Source organism: Lolium perenne, chromosome 1, assembly GCF_019359855.2.
Source record: "Lolium perenne isolate Kyuss_39 chromosome 1, Kyuss_2.0, whole genome shotgun sequence".
NCBI lineage: Eukaryota > Viridiplantae > Streptophyta > Magnoliopsida > Poales > Poaceae > Lolium > Lolium perenne.
Window position 1 is genome coordinate 94,973,474 of NC_067244.2, and position 9,883 is coordinate 94,983,356.

A 9,883-nucleotide genomic window follows, 5' to 3' on the forward strand; every position below is an offset into this window, starting at 1 on the left:
ATAGTTTACTGGCCGGCTTGGCCGGCTCCGGCTTCCGCTCCTTCCCGAGGCAGTGACGTCAGGAGCCGTTGAGGCCTCATGGCCTGTCCCATCCGGCTGCCAAGGTCAGCGGTATGGAGAGGAGGTGTCCCTGTCGCCGTCAGCCACTGTAGCCAGTACGGATCGTCGTAGACCACGATGGCCTGTCCGGCGCGTGGCACTATTGCTCCACAGTACCCCACGCTTTACGGAAGAGGAAGTCAGCGTGGACTGAAGGAACCCGGATCACCAACCCGGTTCCTTCTAGTGCAAGACTCGCCAGCCTCGAGTCGGTCTGAGGTACAAACCCCCAGTCGGATATGGCTTGTAGAAGCCGGCCCAACTACAGCATTGGTGGCCGTAGCCAGGCCGACTAGGACCTAGAGCCAGTCGGCTTCCGGACCAGCCGGCCACGGCGCCAGCCGGCTGCTCCTCAGCCAGCCTTTGCCGCGAGCCGGCCAGTGGCCAGCCGGCTGCTCCGCGTCCATTGCCCTACCCGGGGTCTTCCCCCCGACATTAGCCCCCGAAGCTGGCAAGGTCCTGCGTTTAGAAGGACCTAGGCAGGTTTTCCTGGCTTCTTGAATATACTTGATGGCACTTGGAGGGGCCGACTGAGAATTTCCATTCAGCCGGCTGCGCCCTCATCCGGCTCGCTTCGGCCGGCTGCTTCTAGCCGGCCACTATTTACACTTATGCAGCTTTTGCTTTCTCGCAAGTTTTGGTGGTATCTCCGCCTTGCTGGATGACTTTTGGTCCGAGTTGAACTTATTGTCCGGCTCCGGCTTGCGGCGCGCCGGAGCCTCCGCCGCCTCGGGTCCTGCACCCGACTTGACCGGTCTGACGCCTGGGCTCTGCCGCCGGTTCGTCTGGTCACATCAATGTCTCCTCCGGATTCGGTGCGGTCGTGGGCGACGTGGTGTGGCGGTTTCCGGTAACGGCAGCGGTCGTGGGGGGAGTTAATGCGCAGAAGATCCGGGCGACGTGGCCACGATCGCCACTTGGAGGCTAACCGTCCGCCGCGGTCGGCTATAAATGCCGCGGGGGAGGGTACCGAGGCGGCCACTGCCTCACTTCGTCTTCCTCGCGCTCCCGCTCCCCTCGCTCTCTTCTTCGCGCTCGAGCCCGTTGCTGCTCCGGCGAACGCTTTCCACTGGCGAACTCCGGCGAGCGCATCTCCGCCAATCCGCCGCTGCTACTCCGACGAGCCGGTGCCACGGGGCCCCGCATTTCAACGGAGCGTCCTCCGCCGCCATCATCGCCGCCGCCGTCGCAAGGCTCTTCCTCGCCCTTCCGCCTTTCGTGGTCCTCCTCTTCTTCTTCCTCGACGATGGCCTCCGCCAGCGGATCATGGAGGGGATCATACATGAAGGACGATGACATCGAGCGGCTGGTGCGCCTCCGCCGGATCCCGTCGTCGGTGGTCACGCGGGCGCCCGGCGAGGAGACGGAGCCCGAGCCGCAGCCCGGCGAGCGCGTCGTCTTCGGCGCGCATCTCAATCGCGGGCTGGGCCTGCCGGCTTCCACCTTCTTCCGCCAGTTCCTTGACAACTTCGGCCTGCAGCCGCACCATCTGCCGGCCAACGCCTGCATCCTCCTCAGCTGCTATGTGGCTTTCATGGAGGCCTACGCCGGCTTGTGGCCGGATATCGATTTCTGGAGCCGGCTGTTCTACCTCAAGGCGCAAACCAGCGAGGGCCGCCTGCGGACCTGCGGCGCCGCCTCGATCTACACTCGGCCGGGTACGCCCTTCCCCAAAATTCCAACCGTTGACTCGGTGAAGAATTGGCAGATGTCGTTCTTCTACGTGTGCAACGAGGGCCAGCTCGTCGACCGGATCAACTTGCCGGAGTTCAACCCGGCTCCTCCAGTCGGCCGGATCAACTGGAGCTACAACGCTCGCACGACGGATCCGGACGCTGAGGTGAATCAGCTCTGGGACTTCCTGGGGGCGGCCGTCGCGAACGGGCTGACCGCCGAGGACCTCCTCTGCACCATCGCCGAGCGCCGGGTGCTGCCGCTCCAAATGCGCACCCACAAAATCGGGCACATGTCCGGCCGGTTCGACCCGAACCGGACGTCCAAGGCGCTGCTCTCCAAGGCCCAGGTGGCCCACCGGGGGAATAACATCACCAAGGCGAACATGCCGGAGGAGTGGAACTACGGGCTGGCGCCCCACGACAGGGACCACCAACCCGAGCTGGTAAGCTTTGTGTTTTCGCCGGCTTCTGGCTTGCGGCTGCGAGGCCGACTTCCTTTTCCTTCTGCCGACTTCCGGCTTGTTGTTTGCTCATGTTCTCTGTTTTTTCTAGCTGTTTGACCGCCAAAACGTCGAGGATGGCGACCCGGCGACGAGGAGGTGGGCGCCGGATCACGCCGATCCGGCTTACCAAGCCGGCGACCAGGCTGGCGACGACGACCTGCTGCAGGCGCCTGACCTAGGCAGCCAGGGGGAGCACAATCCGCCCCCTTCACCGGAGCAGCAGGAGGACGAGGAGCCGGCGACGTCCGCCACGGGGCCAATCCCCACCGTGCCCCTGCGCGCGAGGCCGCCAAGCACCACGGCGACTTCAGCGCCTAAGGGGAAGAAGCGGGCCAGCGAGCCCCGCTCTACTGCCGCCTTGGAGGCGAAGGCGAAGAAACTCCGCTGGCAGCAGCCGAAGAAGGTTCCGGAGCAGGCCGGGTGAGCTCTTTTTCTCTTTTGTTTGATTCCTTTTCTTTTCTTACTCTTTATGCTTATCTTCTCCTTGTTTGTCCGGCTAGGGCCCCCATCAAGTTTGCCCAGGGCGGCGGCTCCCGGCAGACTCCGCGCGTCGTGTCGCCGCCTCCGCGCCAAAGGAGGGAGCCGACGCCGCAGCCTGCATCGCGCGCACCTACACCGCCGCCGCCTGCGGGTACTCCGCCTCCCGCAGGGGCGCCTTCCTTCGCCGTGCCGCTGGCCTCAGCGCCTGATCGCGGCACGCGGGCCGAGCCGACGCGCCAGCTGACGCTGGACGACATGTTCCCGCGCCGAACTCGTCTTCTGGACCGGCCGGGGCATGCCGCCTTCGACCGGAGCCGGAGCCGGCAGGGCTGCACCGCCCGCGACCGGAGCCGGAGCCAGGCCAAGCGTGGTGGTGCTGGATGAGAGCCCGGAGGGGGCACCTCAGGCGCCGGAGACGGTAGCGCCGACTGGGCCATCCGCTTCGCCCGGAGCGCCGCCACCACCGGAGCCGACGACGGAGGAGCCGACCAGGCAGGAGCCGGCAAGGGATGAGCCGGCGCGCACGGAGGGCGCCGACTCGCGCGCGCTGGTGAGGACGGGAGCCCCATCGGCGCCGCAGCAGGGCCTACACGTGGCCAAGGGCGCTCTGCTTCTGCATGTGCCGTCCGCCTCCGACTCCAGCCTTGGCTCGGCTGGCACTATGGAGCAGGCGTGGCTCCGCGCCGACTCCTATGAGGTGACCAGCCAGGAGGGGAACCCTGGCCAAGCATCGGTGGAGATGTTCTTCTCCAGCTTGCAGGCCAACCTCAAGGCCAGGGCTGCCGAGGCCGCGGCCAACGTCGCCAAGGTGGAGGAAGCCAGCAAGGTAAGCTTCATCTGTTTTTCAATTTGGTTATCATCCTGGTAGCCCTCCGAGGCATGGGCCGGCTGCTCGGAGCCGGTCCGGGTTTCGCCTAGCTGACTGATTTTTCTTTTTTCCTTAGGCTGTGGCGGATCGGCGCACCAATCTGTACAACCGCGCCGTGACCCATTACCACAAGGCCAAGCTGGACCGGGCCGACTTGGCTCGCGAGCTGGAGGCCGTCAAGGGTAAGATCTTGCCTCTTCCGACTCGATGTCTTCTTTCTTTTTAGTCTTGGTTGGCTGACGTTTCTTTCCGGCTGCCTTGCAGTTGAAGCCGCCAAGGTCCTGCGGCTGGAGGCGGATCTCCGGGCTGCTCGCGCCCAGTGCGCCGAGAGCGAGGAGGCGGGCCGATCTGCAGCCGCCAAGCTCAAGGTGGCTGAGCAGGAGCTGACGCGGCTGCGCCGGCTGGAGCAGAACCATCTCACTGAGCTCGCCTCCCTTAGGACGGCGGAGAAGGAGAAGGTGGAGGATCTGAGCCGGCGGCTGACTGAGGTGGAGAAGCAGCGGCTTGCGCTTCAGGAGGAGGTCACCAACAAGACCACGGAGCTGTCGGCCACTGCCAAGCGCTGGACGGACGAGATTGGTGCGCTTGACCGTGGCTTGTCGGGTGAGTGCACTTCTATGCTCCTTTCCCTTTGCCGGCTTTCGGCTGTCGGCTGCCGACTTTCGTTGGCAGCCGGCGGCAGAAACTCTGATTTCTTCGCTGTCTCGATCTTTGGGCTGGGGGCAGTCGGTTCTTGCCGGCTGCCGCCAGGCTTTTCCTTTTGTCTTAGGACTTCGAAAATTTGCATTTTTCAGCTTATTTCGGCTTCGATGATTTCTGACTTGCTTCTTCTTGCAGCGGCCTTCCCGGAAACGCAGGATGCGGCGTCAGCAGCCGTTGGCGTTGCGCGCGAGTCCAGGAGGCGGGCGACTGGCGAGGGCAGCTCGGAGTACTTCACCATGGAGGACTATATGGCGTCCATGGCTGCCCGCGTCGAGCCCATCACCAAGCTTGGCTGGGAGCTCCGGAAGGCGGCTGAGGAGCTGGTCCCGATGCTGTGGCCCGGGGAGGCGGTGCCGCAAGACATCTCCAACCTCACCTCCTTGATGGAGCGGGCGCCGGATCGCTTCCTCGACTGGAAGGAGTCTGCCACGCGCGCTGGTGCCGACATGGCGCTGTCCTTTGTCCTCTCCTGGTACAACGAGGTGGACCTGGGGCAGCTCGAGTACCGGCGAGCCGGCGTGGAGGACAAGCTCCCAGCCGAACACAAGACCGCCCGGCTTGCCCGAGCCAGCGCCATCGCCGACTTCGTCGACAAGGGCCTCTTCGTCGCGGACCCGAACCCTCAATCTGATGAGGAGTACGAGATGGAAGATGAGGAGGCGGAAGACGCGCCTGAAGATGACCCGGCAGCCGGCTCCGCTGACGCTCCTCCGGCTGGTCCTTCTCCAGCCGCTGCTTAGTTTACCTGTTTCTGTTGTTGCTTTTGCCAAGACAATTTATCAAGTCCCCGGGATGCCGGGTGCATATGTATGAATATTATCATCCTTTCGTTATGTCACATTTTAATGTGTTTGTTAATCACTTATGTGCCGAGTTGCTTTCTTTCGACTCGTTCGCTTTTTCCCATCCGCCCCACTCTTTGGCTGTGCTCTTGCCGGTCGTACGTCCGACTTGCGATCCGTCGCCGGATCAAGAGCGGGCCGCTGGGTGAGGCCGACAGTATTTCAGTCGAACGAGCTGAATTCGGCAATCCGACACTTTTATGAAAAGTTGCAAGTCAACTCGCTTTTACTCTTTCCCTTAGTCGTTTTTCGCGTGCCGGTTCCCTAGGCCTTACTCCCGCCAGCCGGACAGCCAGGTTGCGGTCTGTAGCTGGATCGGAAGCCGGCTGTCGGAAACCGGATCACGTTACTGAGCCGACCGCGTGAGAGGGTTCAAGCCAATTGGCGAAACAAAGTAGAGTACGCGAAAAACTTGTCGGAAACGGCGCTCTTGGCGCGTACTTTTTCATAGCTTACAAAAGGGATACAAGGGATACATACATTCCTGCTCTCATGTGTAAAATGGGCGGAGTAAGTTGACATTCCAGGGACGTTTAGTCTCCTCGTCAGTCTTGTCCGGCTTGTTTTTCTTGGCCTCTTGGGCATCTATGAGATAGTAGGAATCATTGCCTACTGCCTTGCTCATGATGAAGGGACCCTCCCATGGGGATGACAGTTTATGCTGTCCAGCTGTCCGCTGGATCAGCCGGAGCACTAGGTCTCCTTCTCAGAATGCTAAGGGCTGGACCTTCCGGCTGTGATAGCGTCGGAGGCTTTGCTGGTAGATGGTAGATCTGGACGCAGCCAGCAGCCGGGCCTCTTCGACCAGGTCAACTCCATCTTCGCGAGCTTCTGTGGCTTCGGCTTCTGTGTAGAGCTTGATCCTTGGCACGTCGTGCTCGATATCAGTCGGCAAGACGGCTTCGGCCCCGTATACGAGGAAGAATGGCGTGAAGCCGACTGAGCGGTTTGTCGTTGTGCGCAGGCTCCACAGCACATTGGGCAGTTCTTCAATCCAGCAGCCGGCTGCTCGCTCAAGCGGCTCCACCAGCCGGGGCCGGATGCCGGCTAGGACTAAGCCGTTAGCCTTTTCCACTTGTCCGTTGGACTCTGGGTGCGCCACAGAAGATAGGGCCATCCGGATCCCCATTTCCCCGCAATAGCGAGAGAAGATGCCTTGGGAGAAGTTGCTGCCGTTGTCGGTGATGATGCTGTGGGGGTAGCCGAATCTCACAATGATTTCCTTGAGGAATGTGACGGCTGTGGAGCCGTCCAGCTTCTTGATTGGCTTGGCTTCGATCCACTTGGTGAATTTGTCAATCATCACCAAGAGGTGTGTCATGCCGCCTCGCGCTGTTTTGAACGGACCCACCATATCCAAGCCCCATACGGCAAACGGCCATGTGATGGGGATGGTTTTCAAGGCGGAAGCCGGCTGATGTCTCTTCTTTGCGAAGCGCTGGCAGCCGTTGCACTTCTTCACCAACTCTTCTGCGTCTCTGAGCGCAGTCGGCCAGTAAAAACCATGCCGGAAGGCTTTGGCCACTATGGCTCTGGATGAGGCGTGATGTCCGCACTCTCCTTGGTGGATTTCCCGTAGGAGTTCAATCCCTTCAGCCGGCTCGACGCACCGCTGGAACAACCCACTTACGCTGCGTTTGTACAGCTGGTGGTTGATGATCGTATAGGCCTTGGCCCTTCTCTCAATCTGCCTGGCCTGGACTCTGTCATCAGGCAGCACACCGTCGGTGAGGTAGGAGAGGAACTCTTGTGCCCATGAAGGCACGCATCTTATCTCGAATACGCTGACCAACAGGGCCTCCTGCGTGGGAGCTTCCGGATTCGACTGCGTGGTCGCCGGGTTCGGCTTGCTAGCCGGCGGGTTCGGCTTGCTAGCCCCCGAGTTTGGCGATGAAGCCCCCGGGTTGGACTGAGAAGTCCCCGGGTTCGGCATGGTAGCCGGCGGGTTTGGCTTTGAAGCCCCCGACTTGGGCGATGAAGCCCCCGGGTTCGGCTGAGCAGCCCCCGGGTCAGCCGGCACGAATATTGAATCCGAGTCCGGTGACGGTATGATGGACGGCTTCTTGAGAACCGCCAAGGCGATGCCCGGCGGAATGGCTTGCCGGGTTGAGCCAATCTTGGACAAGGCGTCAGCCGCCTCGTTGTTTGCTCGTGGCACGTGGTGGAATTCGCAGCCGTCGAAGAAGCCGGATAGCTGCTGGACATGGAAGCGGTATGAGGCCATGTTGGCGTCCTTCGCGTCCCGGGGCCGGATGCTTGTTGTATGACCAAGTCGGAGTCGCCGAAGCAGAGTATGCGACGCACGCCAATCTCCTTGGCCAGCTTCAGCCCATGAATGAGCGCTTCATACTCCGCCACATTGTTGGATGCGGCGAAGTGGATCTGCAGGACGTAGTCCAGCCGGTCTCCCTTGGGAGAGGTGATGACGATGCCGGCTCCCAAGCCGTTGCGCATCTTCGAGCCGTCAAAGTGCATCTTCCAGTGTGTGGAATCCGGCACAGGCGGCAGGTACTGCATCTCAGCCTGGGCCGACGAAGAAGTCCGCGAGGATCTGCGACTTGATGGCTGTGCGTGGCTCGTAGAGGATGGTGTGGGCGGCTAGCTCCAGGGCCCACTTGGCAACCCGGCCGTTGGCGTCTTTGCTGCCGATGATTTCCGCCAAGGGCGCTGTGGCGACCACCTTGATGGGGTGCTCTTGGAAGTAGTGCTTGAGCTTCTTGGCCGCCATGTAGACGCCGTAGGTGACCTTCTGGTAGTGGGGGTAGTTTTGCTTCGACTGGGAGAGCACTTCGCTAAGGTAATAGACTGGGCGCTGAACCAGCTGCTCCCTGCCGGCTTCTTTCCGCTCCACCACCAGGACAACGCTAACCACTCGGTTGGTGGCTGCGATGTACAACAGCATCGGCTCCATTGAAGCCGGCGTTGCAAGGATTGGCGCGGTTGAGAGCACGCGCTTCAAGTCACGGAAAGCTTCATCCGCCTGCGGTGACCAGACGAACTTGTCCGCCTTCTTCATCAATTGATACAGGCGTGCCTTCTCCCCGGCCCGGCCGACGAAGCGGCTCAAGGAAGCCAGGCAGCCGCCGAACTTCACGGACGTCCTTGAGGCACTGCGGCAGTTCCATCTTCTCCAGGGCACTGATCTTCTCCGGGTTGGCTTTGATACCTCGCTGAGAGACGAGGTAGCCAAGGAGCTGGCCAGACGGCACGCCGAATGTGCACTTGGCCGGGTTGAGCTTCATCCGAAATCTTCTCAGATTGGTGAAGGTTTCTCTCAGGTCATCAAGGAGGGTAACCGTCTCCTTGGTCTTTACAACGACATCATCCACATATGCGTGAACGTTTCTGCCGATTTGATCCTGCAAGCATTTTTGCATGCACCTTTGGTAGGTGGCGCCTGCATTTTTCAAGCCGAACGGCATAGTCGTGTAGCAATAAGCCCCGTACGGGGTAATGAACGAAGTCTTTATTTGATCAGCCGGATTCAAAGGAATCTGGTGGTAGCCTGAATAGGCATCTTGAAAAGACAACAGTTCACAGCCGGCAGTCGAGTCTATAACTTGATCTATGCGCGGCAGGGGGAAGGGGTCCTTCGGGCACGCCTTGTTGAGGCTGGTGTAGTCGATACACATGCGCCAGGAGCCGTTCTTCTTCAAAATCAGGACCGGGTTCGCCAACCAGTCCGGGTGCAGCACTTCCATGATGAAGCCGGCTGCCAGCAGCCGGGCGATTTCTTCACCGATGGCCTTCCTTCGTTCTTCGGCAAAGCGCCTGAGAGGCTGCTTCACCGGCTTGGCTTCAGGCCGGACGTGGAGGTGGTGCTCAGCCAACTCCCTCGGCACACCCGGCATGTCTCTTGGAGTCCATGCGAAGATGTCCCGATTCTCACGGAGGAAGCTGGTGAGCTCGCTTTCCTATTTCTTGCTCAAGCCGGCACCGATGGTGACGTACTTGTCCGGCTGCGCCGGGTCCAGCAGGATCTTCTTGGTGTTGTCGGTCGGCTGGAAGTGAGTCGTCCCAGCCGGGTTGCCTGCAGCCGGCATGTCTGTCTGCGCGGCTTTGGCGAGGGCGAGGGCGTCTTGGATGAGCTGCTTCTCGGTGGCGATGACCAGCGTCTGGGCCATCTTGGAGCTCTGCGTGGCGCAGTCCATGGAGCGACGATAGTCGCCGGCTATGGTGATGACCCCCTTGGGGCCAGACAGCTTCATCTTCAGGTACCCGTAGTGGGGCACCGCCATGAACTTGGTCAGGGCCGGCCTGCCCAGGAGCGCGTGGTAGAGACTCACGAGGTCCACCACCTCGAACACAATTCTCTCGGTGCGGAAGTGGTCCGGCTTCCCGAACATCACCTCCAGCGTGATCCGGCCGATCGGCTGGCAGCAGTGGCCTGGCACGATGCCATGGAAGACGGTGGGGGTGGGGCGCAACTCGGCCTCCTGGATGCCCAGCTTGCGGGCGGTGTCGCGGTAGAGGATGTTGATGCTGCTGCCCCCGTCGATGAGGACGCGCGAGAAGCGCACGCTGCGCCGGGTTGTGCCGATGGTGGGGTCGAGGACCATGGCGTAGCTGCCCGGCTTCGGTAGGACAGCCGGTGTGTCGCGGCGATCAAAAGTGATGGCCTGCTCTGACCAGTTTAGGTACTGGGGGACCGGCGGTATGACCGCGTTGACCTCGAGGGAACGGCTCTGCTGGCTCGTCTTGTCCTCGGGCTCG